Below are 19,858 nucleotides of genomic sequence, written 5' to 3'. Positions count from 1 at the left end.
GAGACGGGCCCCTAGGCTAACGTTATTGAAACCTTCCTCTCGATCTCATGAACAAAAGGCGCACCCGTGTTTCCCGCCGTGTTCCTCGAAACGTACAGAAACGCATAAGAATGTGTTTCATCGTCTTTGTTACGACCAATTGGACGGAGAATCATTCGGTGAAACAAGGGTTACTAGTTATCCAAGGTATATTTCTGTGATTTTCGAAGCGCTACTATTGCGAACAGTGATACCGTTATGATAATATAGTTTATAGTTTATTTTGTCTTTTGCTGCTTTGAATTTTTATACGAATTTTGACTACACTGTTCTACGATAATTTAAGAATTGAACCCGTTTATTTTGAAAGCGATAAAAGTGCATTTTTTGTAAAAGTTGAGAAAACGCTAAATTTACGTATACCTTAATGCGATCGACTTATTTATAAATAATTCATAATTTAAATGTTGAAATATTTGTCTGCATTAATCAATTGATATTTCATTATTAAATAGAATTGCGTGGAGATTTATTTTGGAAACGGTGTAATTTCATTTACTGTAATCTGTAGCTTGTCCAAATGGTTGAAACACCAATAATGAAAAACAAATGATAGCGAATGTAATTCTATCCCACATAACATTGCATGCGCGGATGTAAACAAGTTGTTTAAACGCAATTCAGTAATAAACTAGTAAATTATTACGTTTAAAGTATCATTAAATTAATAGTAGTTTTACGTTTATGTCGGGTTGTTATCCAAGTGCAAAGCTAAGATTAATGAAAGTGTTATATTGACATTTATTTCGAATAACTCAATAACACTTCAAATACGATAAAAACTTCATTTCATATCGAGAAACTTAACTTAGTTACTTAACACTCTAACGAGGATCTAAACTTTACCAATTGATTATTTAGAGAAACAATTACGTTGATAATAAATTATAATAATTGAAATATATGTGTACAGTGTGATGAAACGTAAGAATATGATGCAGTTATCGTCTTACCCACTTTCCGTACATTATGAACATTTCAATACACTTCCACTTTCAAGATATGTACCTAATATTAATCTTACGAGCATGCTGTTCCAGTAAATACGTAAATTATATTAAAATGAAATAACAGTACTTTGTTTTCCCTCTTCTTATTTATAAACAAACCTGGATTACAGCATAAAGAATAAATTTTGCATAATTAAAATTTAATTAATTATACGATTTTGAAAGTTGTGTAGATCTTGTGTAGATTGTGTAGATGACCTTGAAGAAAGATATTAATTTACTTAGTTCTTAAAAAACCTATTTGCATAGTAAATTTACGTTTACTTAAACACAGAGAAACATGGACGAACCAAACACTTTAATATTTCAAAACAAAGGAAAGTGGAGTCACACCACTTTCACAATAAACCGTTCTTAATAATATTATTATGGAGTTTTTAGAGAAATAATTTTTATGATCTGACAATTTTACGCGAAGAAAAAAATCAGCTGAATTGTAATTAAATTACAGAAAAATATTGTTAATTCAATTTTCTTTCTTTTTTCTTTCCTCCACCCACCGTCCATATCAAAAACCTCGGTTTTCCAGTCGCCCTATCAATCTTCCCAAATTAAAAACGTCTTTCCACAAATATTGAAAATACCCCTGCTAATGGAGCGAGCAGAAGTTTAAAGATAAAGAAACACAAGACATGCGAATGTGTTGAATCGATCTTACACCTCGTCGTTGTGTCGAAAAATCCAAGTAGCACGTATACATACATATGTTTATATATGCGTTTACATAACTGTCTCCTCGAAGGGAGAACATAAGCTTCCATGCGATGCGAGAAGAGAAACGCGAGACAAGAGACGGTCGAGGTAGTCGGATAGAAAGCTTTTTCACGTTGATGCACATCCTGTGGTAACAGTCGCAATTAAATGGACAGATTGCGGATGGAAGATTAAAATTTCTCCATCGAACGTTCTTCCGAATTATTTAAATAAACAATTTCTCATATCAGTGATAGATAAAGCAAACTGGGGATCCATGACAATTTACAACGTAAAGGAGATTAAACCTCGAAGAGATTTTTTTAGATTCGTTTAGGAAATTGTGATAATCGCTATCATTTCGTCTTCTTCTCATTATCATGTTCTAATTTTTTACGAGTTTAGGTAGTAAAAATTGTGATTTTTCCAACGATTGGATTTTTTATTAGTGTTCGTCATGTTGGAAATTGGAACAATAGGATAGCTGAAATAATACTTGGAATGTAATGATATTAAAATTTGAAGAATTGTTTCACATAGATACTCATTATTATTTTATTAATTTGATCTCCCTGCGTACTTTTTCGAAACGTCAGGAAATTCGGGACAATAAAAATACCCGTCGGAAATTCTAATATCTCGTCCGCTGAAATCTCTATACGAGATTTTCGTTTCTACCCCCTTCCATTTTTCCTTGCTCCATTAAATATCTCTGCTTTACGGTCTCCATTAGAAACATCGCAATCTCTCAGTTGTGGGTGTCTCGTTTTACAGGGACAATAAAACGCATCGCGACAGCGATTTGAATACTCGAGACTCGACTCTAAACCTGAAGATTCCTCGTGACGAAAATGTTTCGGGAGATAGTCGATTGATAAAATCCAAATATCTTCCACGAAGAAAAATAAAAAAATGATATACACATATACAGGAAAAAAATCTACAAGATTTCTTCAAAATTTACACAAATGACAAAGATGGCAGAATTCACGCTGTTTCCGAGAAATCACTGTATATTCTACGATACCTTATAATGTATTACGCATAAAACATTGAGACGCCAGAAGAACGTCTTGCTCGATTAGCATATGCTTTAAAATCCGCTCGGAAACTGTGTGTTATTAATACGTTATTTTACATAATGCATGATGGAGGGATGGTACCTTTCTGGTTTGCTCCTTGATCTAGCTCGTTCATCTTTGTCTTGCCAGGGGATCGTGAACGGAATTTGGAGGTACCGTCTTGATGTGTCGCGGCCGTTTAGAAGGTAAATCGACACGTTGGAACGTGATTGAGCAAGAATCGTAGAATTAGAAGGACAACCGGATTCCACAAGTTGTTCAACGATGATCGAATCTTTTGTTCTGTTCGTTGGCGGATTCACGATTATCGATTCAGGTATTTCTCTTCGATATCTTCATATGCCTCGCCTTTCCCTTTTCCTTTTTCTTTTTTGTTTTTTTTTTTGTATTATTTGAATTTTGTGTCTTTTTAATATTTTTCTAGCTTGTCGTTTACTCTAGAATTAATAGAATTTGGTTCGCGAAGAAATTTTAATTGACAGTTAATTTACCGTTAAGAAATTTTTATTCCTGAGGAATGTAATTTGTAATTGACATAAGGATCAGTAGAAACTTTAATTATGAAAATTAATTATAAATTGAAAAACTTTAGTTTGAAATCGCTACGTTATAATTTCCAAAGAAATTTTAACTGACGATTAATTTTAAGTTAATGAAATTTTCAATTCTAATAAAAATTTAACGTTCTTAAATAAAATTTTCAAAACTGTGTATCACATTTTATTCTCTCGGATTCATACTCGATAAATGGTAATATTTGCAAATTTAATGACCCATACGAATTTACGATGCAAATACATATGATAAACTTGCGTGTTATCATAACGAACAAGAGGCCTTCTTAACGAATATTTATTTACCACATAAAATTCCAATATTAACCGAAAATGGAGTGAACACGAGGGAATTACGCTCTTTGCGCTGTGTAAACACAACACTACGGAGACTTACGAAGGGAATAAACGTGAATGTTAAAACGCGGAAGTGACAATGGCGACATTTCGCGTGTAATAGCCTGATTCAGGTGTCTCTAATGTGCATTTCAACGAATACTTGTTTCGGTTATGGATGCACTAGACAACCGACCAACTTTCTTCATTATCCACATTGAATATTACTGACACATTATTTTTCAGTGGTTTTTTTACGACAGTATTCGATTCATTGATATTATAATCTCACTTTCAGAGCATTAATTGCTTTCAATCATTAAGAGTAGCAATTTTCATACATACATATTCGTTCCAAACATAGAAAATATTAATATAAAAAGACCATTGTTATCCAGATACAATACTAAACAATTTTATTGCACAGTTATTAATACTTTATATCATATTATATTCACACCTATAACAATCTCATTTCCTTATATACAAAGAAATAATTATGATGTACATGTATGTATGAAGACTTCTTGCACAAATGGATGTAAACAAATAATGTTTGAAACAGAAATTTTAACTACAAAGGAATAATATAGGATTCAGTTCAACTAAAAAGATTAGAAAATAATGGAACCGTAACTAATGGAACCACGGAAGTACGATGGTAATTAACGACGTACAGTCGTATTTCTAAGACGTCAGATCCCCTTTATGGGATTATCATACGTTAGGGTGAATACGTTAGAGTTCGAAGAGACAAATATCAGACAGAGAAACCTTAGTAACAGCACATAGGAAGTCTAGTGCTTCGAATGCGTGCATTCAAGTGTCTTTAGCGTAGCGTGCACGTATTGCACATTGCTGTCACTTTATCCGCCACCTACTTTGCTTTAAGCACAGGGATATCCCCGCGAGGTAATGGGGAAAGTTCGCGGAATATCTGGCACACTGTGTCTTCCTTTTCATTAGTCTCGTGCTCTTTGCAAAACCACCGTTCCTTGAAAATGTCCTTTCCTTTTCCCTTTGGTTTCGTTCGAACGTAGTTTGCCCAGTTAAATGAATTTTCTTCGAAACTTCATTTCTGTTGTTAACGTACAAAAAGGACCGTCACTTCGGACTCTGGCAGAAGTTCCTTTCCTTTATTTGTCGTAATAATAACCAAGCTTGAATCGTCCAAACGTTAAATTCTAATTTCTGCTTGATTTTTTTATACATTCAAAGAGCATCGATATTCTCGATGTTCGATAATTACCAAAAATTGTTTAGAAAACTTAGGATGCTTTTATGATTTATCCGTTTCAAGTCTATTTCGTTTCCATTAAAAATGTCGACTTCTGACGCTAACAAAATTTACAAATAAACTATATAAATATTTGTTGCAAATAGCTGCAAATAGCGAACCATATCGACCTGTCAATTGCTCTATACGTACAACCGGAGACAAAAATAAGTGGGTAGGTAATGGAAATAAGCATCAATGGAGATTCATTAAATATACCTCGTTTATAAAGAAATTGTAAATATCAATATCAATATAATATAATATAAATATCAATTTCAATTATTTACTAAATTATCTATATATCATACAGATATATAATATGTATATGTATAGTGGCAGCAAATAATATTTATCCACCATTATATTTATCCTAGCACTTATATACCAATAAATTAGGTTCAAATATATTAAATTTTGTCTCACCTAGTAGTACTTTTATATGATTACAAAAAAATTGATACTATGAAAATGAAATGTAGAAGCTGCTAAAAAAATCGCTTCGTTGGAAAATAAGGACACGTACAAATATTTTTCCTACGCACGGCAATAAATGAAACTTCAATATATAACACTGATACTAGTTCGATTACACTGCATCGACATCTACTTTCGCTATCTGTCCTATTTCCTATTTTTGTTCCTTACTGTACATTCGAGAATACTACAAGGACTAGGAGATCAAAAACGTATCTGATAGATTTTACGCATAGCATTTTGACATACTACATCATAGAATATATATGTTGTTCGTAATTTTACAATGATTATATGATTAATAAAAGGAATTTTGATTTGCGTAAGGGATACGAGGGCGTGTTTTTTCCCTCTTCTGATAGAACAAATTCTCTTGAAATTTGGGGATTACCAGGATTCAGAAAGATGATATGTTCCGCAAAAGTGGAAGAAGATCATAAAGGTTTGTCTGCCTACGTTCCGACAGTTCAAATCCTGGTGAACTATTGAAATCGCCTAAGTTAAACTATGTTTGGTATAATAAATCCTCGTGAAATGTCGGAAACGGTGGGCTGGTTTCGCTGTAGGATAGCACGGTAAATTGGTTTGAAAATTTAAGGGCTCTCGTGCTTAGCTCCTGGGCAAGCCTGTTCCAATCCTACATTTTAATGAATTCTATCAATTCTCATTGTGAACGCTATTTCACGAATGTATGTTGCTGTTACGAATTCAATTTCGGCCGGTGTTTCTTGCAATCGTTGTATAAAAAAAAAAAAAAAAAAAAAAATTACCAAATGAAGAGGTCGAAAATTTACCACAGGCGTGATTATCGTAATATTCCGTTCCGTCTTCTCCACCAATTTAATTTTAATATGAAAAAATATAACATCGAACAGGGATGAGAAATTTTTGTAACATATGTTGTAGATATGCAAGCTAGTTTTTATAATGAATAAATTACTACATTTCATTATAAACGAATCAAGATAAATGCATCTAATAACAATAATAACATTAAATCATCCCCAAATTACGTTACAAATCCGAACTGCAACAATATTAAAAAATCGTAACCAATGTTTCTTTTAAACCACACACTCTGCTTGTCGTAATTCAGTTTCATAATTCAATTATTCCACACGTAACGTTAACTAAACATCCAGTACTCCAGTTTGCGATCTGCACTACAGTAAATCATCCCCATATCATTCGGCAAACGCGCCTTCAAAAAGTCGTAACCAATATCCATTTCAAATTTCGCTCTTCCTCCGGCACGTTCACCTCTACAATTCCCATCGCAGCCATTCCATAATCCGGCCATTCTACGTCGAATGTACATCGATTAATTTATCCGCACGTATAGCTGGCGATACGCGAGGGGAGGAAAAGCTCGCGTAACACCGTGCGAGAGCTTAACTTCCGTTCTCCACGCGCACATGCGTAAACACAGATAGAGACAAGGAGATCGCGTTACGTAAGGTTTAGCAGACGTATTGTCGGCTCAATGTTCCATCTACAGGATCTCAGTTGGCACAAAGGCCGGTTGCAAGCTGTGTGTGCGTGCGCCCCTTCTCACTTATCCTCCCCCACACCCTTCGCAACCCTCTCCACACTGCTTCCGCAACCCGTGGATCCGTATTGTTCCTCCATGGGGATGCACCTAAGCGTTATCTGGCCACGCACCTGATGGTTCCTCATACGTGCGTAAACATATTAGGATTTGCGTTGTTATCACTACTGTTCTCCTTCGAACAAATTTTCGTCAATGATCCCAATACTCTCTGGCCGCGGATATGATTGGGAAATGTTTGGGAAAATAACCCGAGACCTTTTAGAGTTTCGTCGAAGGAGCGATGTTAATGAGGGGGTAAAATTTTGTGTGTTCAGTTCTTTTACTTTATGATACCATGACGGTGATGTGTATAAAATTTAAAGAATTGTTAATTTTATGGAAATTGTAGCGAGAATAATCCCATAATTTTCAGAAAAAGAAGGACTTTTGTGAGTTTACTTAGTTTGCTTTATAACACCACGACGATGGCGCGTAAAAATTTCCTAAAATTGATAGTTTTATGGAAATAGTAAAGGAGAAGATCCCGAGATTGTGAGAAAAGGATAAGTTTCATAGGTTTACCTCTTACGCTTCATAACGCCATCATAGTGCCATGTAAAAAAGCCACGGTTTTCGGAAAATTCCAACAGGAACGAGGTATAATCGTTAGTGAAACGTAATCGTCGAATACAATGTCTTCTATTTTGTAAGGGTTTTCTTTCACTTTTATGTTCATCTTGAAGCAATTAAAAATTATTTTTCTAACAAACCATTAAGTTTTGAACATGTTACGATAATATCGTCATGTATGTCTACCTTAACGCGAGTTAATAACGATGACGAAGTTACGACAACTTGAACAGACGCTCGCGGCCATAGCTTTCCGTGTGACGAGAAGCGTCGCATGCTTCTCAAGATGCTGCAAATTACTGGTGTCAATTACAGCGTGTTTGATTAACAACTATGCCAACATTTCGCTTCGGTTAGGATATTTGCGACAAATTTATCTCAAACTTGAATACCACGCGTCTTTGATTTTTTCGTCAAACTCATATCTAATTATATGTAAGGATGGCCCAAAGGTGACTTTGTGACCAAACGGGGAGAGACTTTAATCTTCCATAACCAGAATTTAAAGCCCAAATTTTGGAAAGTAATTAATATAGGTAAAATAATTTGCCATCTTTACAAATCCACGAAATTTTGTAAAAAAAAGCGGTGCATATTATTCCATGACGATCGATATGTGGATAACAAAAACATATATTTCATCCTAATATCAAATAAAGGAATAGCTCTTGTTGTATAAAATTGGTTGACATATCGAATTTTTAAATTGTTCCTCTGTAAAAAATAAAAAATGTGATTTATCGTATTTTTACCCTGTGATCTTCATTTATATTTACTAAACTCATTTATCTCGCGGTTTAAAAATTAGAAAGCTTGATTTTTAGTGTCTGGCAAATAGAAGGAGAGCAAACGGCTTTGCACATTCATGCTGAAGCGAAGGAAACTCAAGTTCGCGAATAGTAATCAAATTGCGGTGGAATTAGGCAACAGACAAACATTTGCAGCATAATGAATCATACCGTATAGAGTTGTTTTGCCTGCATGCATGGATATAACGTCAACCACCAGACCTTAATGAATGTTTTACGTGATATAGATCATTCATGCTTGCATATTGCCACGTTTGTTCTTGTAATTTGTTTGAAAAGTAGCTTATGCTATCTTGAAACATTCAAATACCGACGTGGCTAATGTTGCTGTTGCAGAATTTAATGCTTTAGCGCTGCAGTTTCGATATTTGCCGAAATTGAAATAATTATTTAAAAACTCAAGTAATTGCTAATTTAATTTAATTTTAATTAAAAATTTTTAATTATTTAAATTTATATTTAATATCGAAAATATAATTAGTTCAGGTCATATGTTATCCAACTCTAGAAAAGTAGATCTTAATTTAAATTGCACTTAAATTTCGTTAGGAGCTTTTTGGACAGCTCAATAGAAGGTGAATGGCGAATATGAAACTGGTTGCTGCGATTAAACGGTTGATTAAGCGACGCACATGGAAATAGGTGAACACCGATGAAAGAGAAAATTTCGCAGCCTCTGAAAGCCGTATATAGACTAACGTAATTTGCCTTCGAGCAGCGATTGCTAAATTTAATGAAGCATAAGCAAGCCTAATCAGAGCGAGCCACGAGAAGCTCGAGTCGTCGCCTGCAGCGTTAACTCGTTCAAGCACAAGAAACGACTTCGTAATTGCAATCTTAGTACAGCTTGAGCAGATATTTTTATAATTAACGAGTACATAATAGCTAGGTATACATACGGTAAGTCAAATATATAATTAATTTTTCATACATCGCAGTCTTCTTTGCGCTTGAAAAAAAAAGCTTACTGAAATCAAATCAGAATTCCTTACGTTCATTTGAAAATTAAAAAATCATGATTAACATAAGTGAGCTACTTGATCGGTACAATCATATAGAAATGAAATAAGATACTGTACGGACAGCAAATAAATAAAGTAAATTTTCAAGTTATATATGTATGGATAATATTAAGTGTTAAAAATTGATGGCGTAAAATTGTACAAGTTTTTAGTATTCTTCGTGACAAATATAAAGAGGTTAATCGATATAAAAATCGTAAAAAATGTTCAATCAAAATCAATACCTACTTTTAATGTAAAATATAGTATCTTCGAGAAGAAAATTATGTTTAATAAACATTTAATTATGTTTAATAAACAATTTTCTCGACCATCACGACAATTCCAAATACTATGTTGATTAAACAAAATTTTCTATTCCACTCAGTGACCACCACGAGGCTTCGAAGTCTCGGATATTTCTTAATAACTTATACAGGCGGAAACCAATCGTTCAACGTTGCGATAAATTACGATCAATGCTCCTCGGAAGCGTGTAAAGTTTAGACGGTACGCGGCCAATTTATCATGAACAAGCATCGTTAAGCAGAAGCAAATATAAGCAAGTTTATCCAAGCCTGATTAGATGAAATCACGATCAACTCACTGCTCCAAACATCAATTCGATCCATCGCATTGAATGACTGTGCAAATTCCCCTAATTTAATGTGACACGCAATTGCCCAAAATGTCTCGTAAACCAACCATGTTCAGCCAAACGTGTGAACTTCGAAACACTACAGGAATCATTTATACGCGGTAGTAGACATTTCTGTTAACAACTTCTAATAATCACGCGAGGTAAGCACATCTTCCCGGTGTTCGAGTTATTACATCGACCGACGCGATGCTCAAAGGCGTGACACTCAAATTAAACAGAAGAAAGTGGTCACGGTGAAAAGAACAACAGGCGATACACTGGATATCACGCTTATGCGTAACAAACTTTCTTTTATCCGATCTCACTTTCCTCTGGTTAAATATACGTACAGCGAACTGATTCTTAATTGGAATCTACGTCATCGAAAAATTATACGAAAAATCAGTCACTGAACTGATGCATCCGGAATGCTTCTTCATGATTTTAAATTGGTAGGTTGATATCGTGAATGGAAAGTAAATGTTAGAAATACCACATTGTCTGTGTCTAAAGTAGCGATTAAAATAACAAAGGAATTATAATAAATTAGGGATTTATATCTCGTGCAAATATTAGTACAAATTAATATTGACTTTGAAAATTGAAATCTAACGAGAAGACTACAGAATCACTAAAGAAGCACGCCAAACAAGAACTAGGGATAACGATGTTTACAAATTCGAAAGAATGAATTTACATAACCGTTGGAAAATGTATATAGATTTAATTGGAAATTTAATACGATCATTGAAAATAAATCTTAATTCCGCAATTAATTTCTACGTATTATATTTTAGCTTCGAATTTGATTTTTGATTTCTCTTTTTCGATGGAATGGCGGTAAAAGAATAGATCGAAACGAAACAGATTTGCAGCGTTGACACGAGGACAATTGAAGAATTGGAATAAGTCACGATTAACGCGTACATGCGTGCTGGGACATGGTAAACGACTACGTAAATTGTAGCTCGATCCGGTGCGTAACGAACCGATGTACCAGAGCCTCGGACTTGTTCGAAATGGCGTATGCACGCGTCCCGTGCGTGTAATTAGGGGACATACGTGCTTCGCTTGACAGTTCGTTCTGTTCGAGCAAGTGTTTTCAGACTGATTCGCAAGGGAGCTTCCAATACGAGCCGACTATACAAAACCCCTGCTCGTTTGCATAACAAATCGACTGAAACAAGTTTTTTAAGAAATGCTCAGTAAAAATTCCTCTCTAATTTATGTAATTTGTTATCGCTAAGAATATTAATTTTTTATCTTTCTTAATTTCTACGTAAAATGTGATCTATATCTAATATCCTAACAATGTGTAACTGGATTATCATCTGATATTTTTAGATTGGTAATTTGTTTTCTTTTTACTTTAAAAATATTAGTCTGGTAAATATTATTGCTGTATTTTCCTCATATTTATCAGTATATGTTCGTTATCGCAACAAGTAAAATAAAGTTATTTTAATTTAATAAATGTGGTACAGCTTTCTTCTCTTACCCTGAAAGCGACAGTTTTTCAAAGAGTGCAAAGAATTGTTTCGACTGAGGAGGCTATATATTTGCTGAATTTAAGATATTATACGTATTAATCGTTGCGGTATTGTTACTGCGCCGACAAAGTGTAACCGTAGTGTTGAGATAAATAAGATTGTCAGACACAAAATGCTGACGTAGCCGGTACAGACGGAGATAAGGATCGCAAGAAAGAAGAAAAGCTATTTCACAGATCGAGGATGATAGGGTTCAGATGCGAGTAATAAATTTTAGGTGCAAGTGGGTCGACGCCGGCGTAGATTGCCCCCGATTTCTGCATTTCGACAGGAGTCACGGTGAAACTTTCGTTTAAAACTTATAATCGCGTATTCTCGACGTCGTCTCAATAAAATAAGGAAGTTTTAACGTTAAAGACACTGACAAGTTCCCGAAGGGAAATCGATAATTGTTCGAAGGAATCTCCTTTGAGGAGTTTTAAAACAGGAAAAAACGATCTGCTTAGTATCACCAATTAATAATTTTATAATAAGTAAACTAAGAACTCCTCGAGAAAATAAGAAGTTTCCCGAGTTTTATCATTAAAATTTCATCAAACATTCATTCTCGTCAATTTAAAAAGATATGGCTACTTAAATAGTATATTGAAGTTTAGCTTCATCTACAATTTTCTCAAACTCGAAATTTTGTCGCTATCTCTGCACTTCTAATTTAACAAGTAAATTTTCAAATTTTGAAATCAGAAGGTTTGTATAATACTCCCTGATGAATAGAATAATTTACTTTGCGATTAGTGCGATTGTTTCTGTTTCAAAGTAAGAAAAGACAGCATTTAGACGTTCCATCCAGGTAATCCATTTTCTAAGGTATTTGTCACGCGATTTTATTCAAATTTGTCGTCACTTTAAAACACAGTTCGAAGATTTGCATGTACTTACTAACTCCATTAGACTGGAAACATGACCAGCTGGAGATTGCGACAACCGGTTGAGAGACTTATTCGACCTTCATTCCGGCCTTTACCACATTCCAATGAGAGCCGATGAATTCCATCGAGTCCTCCTTTCGACATGACCCCATAAACTTGAAGACATCTGTGGTCATTGAGGGCTGGCTGTGTAATTAGAAAAGTGGCTGGTAAACCTTCGCCGAAGAACCAGTACAGTCGTGACAGACTTTAAAACTTCCAGTGATTTCCCATGAAAACTTTCTTTTCAACGGACGAGACCTGTATAAATAATAATGTATTCATTTCCACGGTTGTGTATGCTGATGACACTTGTGAATCGCCAGGGAAAATATTCATGTGAGAATAATCGATATTTAGCGCACGTGTGTTGGCACGAGCACGGAAAAGGCAATTTTTAAAATATAAATTCAAGGCAAATTGAAAAACGAGTGCTAGTTACCGTTATCGAGGCGATACGTATGTTGAAACAGATATTTCATTCTGAAACTGTTATCTCTTGCGAACGTGTTTGTTTATTGCATTAATTTCTACTTGTCGTTATAAATTAATAATCGTAACTTCGTCCACAAAATACGGTGCAATTAATTGTACAAACATATTTTAATCAAATAACAGTAATTTAACAAAGTCCAGCTTTATTTGCATTATCATACCTACATGCATACCCAAAAGTAGCTTAAATTTGTCATATCGACAACATTTCGTGTATGGTTACTTCCTAATTTATACACCTCGTTATAATCACGACACGATTTTTCGAAAGCAAACTTTATCAAAGTAATATTTAACATTACTATCACATCGATCTTATCTATATAAATACATACGAATCTTAACAGCACGGATTAGAATTATTAGTTGTCTCACTTATTTCAGATCTCCGTGTATAAATGTCTCAAATCCTCTTATCAAATTAATTACCTCGTTGTTATATCTTTGGATACTTTATTTCCTACGATTTCAGACAAAGCTTTATTCAGGATTTTTAAATATCATCTTCGATACAAAAATCGGAAGATTGATAAATTGTCGCTGATAAAGCGTGCTGTTAAGATTTATGGTATAATAATATGGTACAATATAACAATATATAATAGTATATAATAATATACTGCCTAAAATCTCAAATTATTAGAATCTCAAATAGCAAATTAGCGCGTTTTACTAGTCATAGCTTATCAATTGGTTCGAGTTCTTTCTGTCAGTAGCTTTTTACGTATAGATACTCTAAATCCTTTTATCAAGTTGTCTTATTGTATCAACTTAATGTTTAAAACACGAACTTTTCCAATATCCTACTCAAAACCCTAGATTTATCTAAAATTCAACACCTTACTCAGACACTTTGACAATACCAATTTTGAAGAGAATCTCGAATTTTCTCGCCGGAAACTTCAACTCGTAATCAGTCCCATAGAAACAAATGTTATCAAGCTTCTCAACACTTTTCGAAATTTCAACATCCCTAAATATCCATCCGCCCTTAAAAATTAGCCAGAAGCTCGCGAACCTTTTAACTCAATCCTATGAAATCAGATTTTTCCATCAGCCAAAATATTCTGCTGCTCAGCATTTCTAAATATCCTTTCCATCTTACGAATCACCGAAAACGTCAAAAATCGTTCAACTAAATCCTGCGATTTTACCAAATTTTACCAAGCTTCTACTCAGCATTCCTAATTATCCTTTTCGTGCTATTAGAGAATCGCCTAAAATTTATTAAATACTCTCGCGATACGTAGATTTAATCCAGCGACTTATCAGCGACACCGGACGTGCCAAGGCTTGGCTCGCCTCGGTATCTGATCTTTCTTGGTGCACGGTGATACTTACGTCGCACGTCGCTAACAATACTCACGCCGAGCAACCGCATCGTTTGACAGAAGTCGCGCGTGGACGCGTGGAACCATGTTGACTAGTCAACGTCGGTGGCACGATTATTTTGCGGGCGCGTAAAGTAGCATGGTTTTGCAACGTGGACGCGCTGAATCCTTACGATCTCGCACGAACGATACCCATTCGTCCGATTCGGCAGAGGTCGGCTGGTCTGCAGCGACTCCGCCGCTCGGAAGAGGCTCAGTCGCTTCGCGCGCCTCGTGCCGTATGTGTTGTATCTGTTCACTGCTCCAACTAGTTGAATCGTGAGAAGCTCCCGCCTTAGTTTCGTGTGTCGATCCTAGATCAAACTCGATTTTTTTTGCGTGACAATCGTCGCGACAGTTGAAAACGAACGTGTTTCTTTTTTCTCCAATCACTGGTGCTTGTTTCGTCAAATTTTCCCAGTTCCGTTTGAAAGTTCCCGGCTCGGCCCATCGGCTGAGGTGAGTACCAGTAGTGCGTGTTCTTATCTTTCTCCCTCTGATATAAGCTTCTCTTTTTACTTTAATATAGTTGAAGTGTTTTGAGACAAATCGTTGTTTTCTGAACTTCTTAAACATCAATCGTATCTGTGACACCACATTTGTGATTAAGTTTAGAAATCGTCGTATCTGATTGGGAAGAGTGATCGCTGATTAAATGGTATCTTTGGAAATGATGATACTAGGTGATTCACGAGTTCATAACACACTGTATATTTTTAGCGATGGATTTATCTGGTGACGGATCAAGAAATAAAATTCTGGGTTCTTGTTATCGGTTTGACTAATTTTGAATTCCGGATTTGCGAAACGTTGTTGTTTTGCAACGATGAAAACACTTTATCGTAATTAATATGAATGTAGAGTAATAAATAGAAAATTTCATTATTGAAATATGATTGAAATATTTTGTAAGATAGGTAAGACTGTCTTGAGCGTGATACTTGATGTCGTTTAATACGAACAGGTGTCTCTATGTGAGTTTCGAATCTCCATAAGAACGTGAAAGAAATCCTAATTTCGTTCTAAGTGACAGTACAATTTCCCATTCCACTGGAACGAAAAATAGCATCATTCTCGATCGCAATGCACCGTTTTACAAACAGATATATTTCTCTTTCACATTAAACCCTATATTATGGTCTCAATATGAGCCAGGTTTTTCACGATGTGACCGGACTGGCCGTGAATTATTTGTCATTTTGTAGGAACATAAATTCTGTTTTGGAGCTGACGTTTGGTAGCGTTCAATATGCGTTCGGTCAGTTAGTTTTCTCGTCGCTCCAATAATTTGGGGCTATGCAACGTGTTTTCGGGGGAAAAAAATGGAACAGACCTTTTTGTGAGTTCACCGACAGCCGCAGGTTTCCAGTGTGACACGAAGTTGTTGCTTACGATTTAAAAAAAAAAAATTGATGTTGAATTTCGAAATAAAGAGAAGTGGAAAATTTATTAAATCACTCGGACATTCTCTCTCCGTTTAAAACAAAGAATTCCAATTAATAGCTTCGTAAGTGAATAAAAATATATGATGATCAAAAGTCCTAAGAGATTATTCTTCTATATCTCCTTAAATTAAAGTTAAAAATTCTCCATATGTTTGTATATCACCCTCCTTTTATAATTACTTTTATCTTGGTATCGTGATTAAAAATTTTTATCGATACTGGGCAAGCGAGATTATCTCGAATCCGAGTAATGAATGAAGATTTTTTACGAATACAAACTGGCAACGATAAGTTCATAAATCTCGCGTTTAGATGTTGGAGAAGTTGGATCTACCTTTCGTGTTCCGAAAGTAAATGTTTAGTTTTCATCTTTCTTCGTGTCCAAAGAGGAAACACACGACATACGTAAGTTTAGCGGGAATGATCGATAACAGGGGATAAAATGAAACAACCGAGTGGATTTCCGCGCGAACTTTTCGTGTTTCCTACTAATCGAAAAGTAGCTCTTATCGAAAGGCGCAGTAGTCGAAACTCGATTTCTCTTGAATCAAAGTGTTGAACTCGGGACACGATTATTTTCTTGCAATAATCATCGTATCTGGTTTAATAGTACTGCTTTTATCAGATAGAAAATAGGATAAAATAGGATTATGAGGTTAGAAAAATTTCGAAAAATTCATGGAGAATTATTTAAAGAATTAGACGTTCAGATGCAAGAAAATAAAGAAAGCGAATATTGGTAGAGCAAAGGTAGAATTAATTACGAATATTAAATAATTAATAGTCGATAAATAGTTATAGCTTACTGCAGGATGTCGCTTAAAATATTAGCTACTCATTTTCATCGATTCGATATGAAACCCAAATTTGTGGACCTTAATGATCCGTTAGCGCGCGTGAGAAGCTCTCATCGATTTCTGGCGAAATTTATTGCGACAATATTGTACAGGGTATAAATTAAAGAAAAAAAAAAAAATAAAAATAAAAATAAAGTCTAAACTACAAACAAATTAAATTCAGCTGAAATGCTTCTGCACGAAAATAAAAATAGAAAAAACGAAATGAAATGTAAAAAAGTTATTTAACATCGTCGATATCCTCGTTCAGCTTAAACAGTGACCATACGAACACGATCTTTTCTTAATAAACAGAGGGCAAGCTTCTAATTTCGCGCAGAAAGGGAGAAACGCGATTTAATTAAAGCTTATTCCACGAATGATCTTGAATTGTAAGTAGAAATTCGAAGTGCAGCTACAAAGGTAGGACGCCTGGTATTTTCTCAATCTTAAGAATGTGTTGTAGCCAGCCATAAGATGGCGCATTAATAACGTAGCATTCGAAGCAACCGACAGGAGATTGCGTTCCCTATTTAGAAGCGTCTTTTGAAGGCTTCTCCTCGTTGCTTTCTTTTTTCGATTATGCAAATAAACCGTTACGCGAATATTACGTTCTACTATAAGTAGAGTCGTTTTAACTCACGACGTCCTAACGGGAAAATTATCACATAGACGGTGGAAGATTCCCTTTGAAGCGATCACTTTCAACTTAAAACCGTACACCTGCACCTCTTGTCGGCCTTAGTTAAACTTCCGTTTCGGGATTTCACGTGTAACCTACCGCTTACACTTTTTATTTCGGTCAAAGGTTCCACAGTAATTTATGAATCTCGCCGCCAAACGAGTCACCGGAAACCAAATTTTTCCTAGTTTATTCCCGACGAGGCTACCAGATGTTTCAAAAGTATTGGACAAAAGTTTTAGTGCAAATTTTATGTGTTAAAAAAGAAGATTGCGATACAAACAGTGAGGCTATTAAAACAAAGAAATCATTTTTAGCTAGATAGTTTTAGTGCAGAATATTGAATATGTTCGTATAAATCTTTTTTATTTTTACATAAGAAGTTGTATCCACATTTTTTAAATGCCTTATACGTTATGTGTTTAATGATTATACGCAGTTCACTCGCGTTTGCAAAAATTAACGCGACAGAGTAGCCTTATTCCGCGTTCGAGCATAAGGAAGTTGGCAAATAAATTTTCATCCCTGTGAAACTTAAAAAAAAGCCGACGATTCGCGCACCGCTACATGGAATGAAAACTTATGGTCGAGTGAAGTTTCGCTAAAACCGGAAACTTGTTCTCGGTTCCATCAGCGAATGAAGTACGTCAAAATTAAATTATTCACGTATTCCTTCTCTCTTTAACCGCGGAAAATATCGTGTTTAACTTGACTCCTATTATAAATTTAAACTTCGTCCAAGCCGTCTTTCGAACTCGAATTTATCTTAGAGAAATTTTTCGTTGAAAGGAGCGTTTTTGTAGCGAAGATCGCGGACGATCGCCAACAAAGGTCAATTCCTTTTCGATAGATAACAAACGCGACCGAGAAGATCGAACGAACGATACTTCCACGGAATCTCGCTGACAATTAGGGAAGTTTCAATTAGTGGAAAAAAAGTAAAGAGGCCGATAATACGATAGCAAACGGGTGGCTTTTGTTTAAAGTACCATGCTTACGTCGCTGAAGCGAGCGTTCGCGTCTCGAATGACCGATCAAGGAACGATAATCGGCACTATTTTATCCCTTGTCTTATAATTAGCATTCTGTTTGCGATTCACGGTTAATATATCCGGAAAAGGAGAAGAAGAATACACAGTGTACATCTACACTTCCATTCGAGAGACAGAGAAAAAAGGAAAGAGAGTAATTTACGTACTTAACTATACCTGAGGAAATTTATGTAGATCCGAGATAAGATTATTCCGCTGGAAAAGTTGTTGAATGTGAACGAGAAAACTGTGTTACGTTACGCTCACCGCCATTTCGACAATGGCAATAATATTCTTCGTTTAAATCTGCTTTCGTAATTATCTATGAAACGGCCTTATCTGTGAAATATATTTAAAAGAGAGTAGGGGAAACTTGTTATTCTTGTTATTCCGTGTTAATTTGATCGATAGTATATTGAAAGTAAATGATCGAACGCAATTTTTTTGCCAGATGAACAAGGCTATCGGTAGTTTTCATATCAGACCCGCGTCGAGCTTTGTATCTCAAAGAGCTAAAGAACAATTTCCTCCCATTCCAAGTCGCATTCGTTCTCATCTCGACCCATTTTATCTTCCCGCGATCGTAATTTCCTTTCTTAATCAGAGCGAATATTCGTTTTCATTGCGCGGCCTGTTTTATCGCTTTGCGATCGTAATTTCTTCGCCTTAATACCGCTTTCTTTCTAATCGGCGAATAATAAGGAGGCAAATTGATCGATTTCGCGTTTTTCTACTTGCGTCTCGTTTTCCTTCTGATCGTCTCCGTTTTATTATCTCACAATTTCATCGGTTAGAAGAAAAGTTTGACGCATAATTTTAGAAATATTTGCAATTCGAAATAGGCCAATAGAACCTATAAAATTTTGATGATATTCCAAGAAGACAGACAAAAATTAATTTACACGTTCGAGTTTTAATCATCTTTCTTTTTTTGTAAAACTTGATGAAAAATTACGTTCAATGAAGAATTCATTAACGTTCCAAGCGACAGGTGTATTGTTATGTATATCGAATGAATTTAAAGTAGAACGTAGTCAAATTTGTTCGATTCTTCGGTTGGATGGTCCTCGATGACGTTTATTTTGGCATGTGACTCGTTTCAATGAGTTCAAATGAGCATCGACAGGGACGAGACCCGGGCAGAGTAAAAGAATTCAAAGGAGCAGTAATCGAAAATATTTTCCTTTTTTAAGCCGATATTGACTGGACGAGTCGCACTCGGGCACGGATCAGTTGTGAATTTATGTCATACGTTGGCGGACATAAATCATACTGCGTTTACTGTTATGCTCGCGTTAAAATCGCCGTTTTTACCTAGAAACGATATCGCGTCGTTGGAAAATTTTGCATTCGTACTGAAAATAAAAATTTATACAGATGGTAAGCCGATGAAAAATTCTCATCGATCGAGTGTCACAGATATGGGTTTCAAGTTTCAGCAATGTCTCAATTTTAGTCGAAAA

At 35.2% G+C, this 19,858-nt stretch overlaps 1 protein-coding gene and 2 long non-coding RNA genes across 3 annotated transcripts in view; 1 reads left to right on the top strand and 2 right to left on the bottom strand.

Annotated features, from left to right (window-relative positions):
* The window catches only part of LOC126923718 (uncharacterized), a 231,713-nt gene that overhangs the window by 48,220 nt on the left and 163,635 nt on the right, over positions 1-19,858 (bottom strand). The gene's annotated exons all lie outside the window — the stretch shown is intronic.
* On the bottom strand, positions 761-18,686 carry LOC126923721 (uncharacterized). Its single transcript, XR_007713283.1, has 3 exons — positions 18,563-18,686; positions 12,508-12,797; positions 761-11,255 (listed from the first exon to the last, which is right to left on the bottom strand). It is a non-coding gene; the product is annotated as an uncharacterized LOC126923721 (long non-coding RNA).
* Positions 14,580-19,858, top strand: part of LOC126923697 (trichohyalin) — a 163,206-nt gene continuing 157,927 nt past the window's right edge. The window contains exon 1 of the mRNA XM_050737400.1: positions 14,580-14,860. The gene's annotated coding sequence lies outside the window, so the exon portion shown is untranslated. The remainder of the gene's footprint in view (positions 14,861-19,858) is intronic.

The sequence above is a fragment of the Bombus affinis genome, chromosome 13 (genome assembly GCF_024516045.1).
Source record: "Bombus affinis isolate iyBomAffi1 chromosome 13, iyBomAffi1.2, whole genome shotgun sequence".
Taxonomy (NCBI): Eukaryota; Metazoa; Arthropoda; class Insecta; order Hymenoptera; family Apidae; genus Bombus; species Bombus affinis.
Note: the sequence above shows the minus strand (reverse complement) of the source record. Positions and strands in the feature narration are given on the sequence as shown.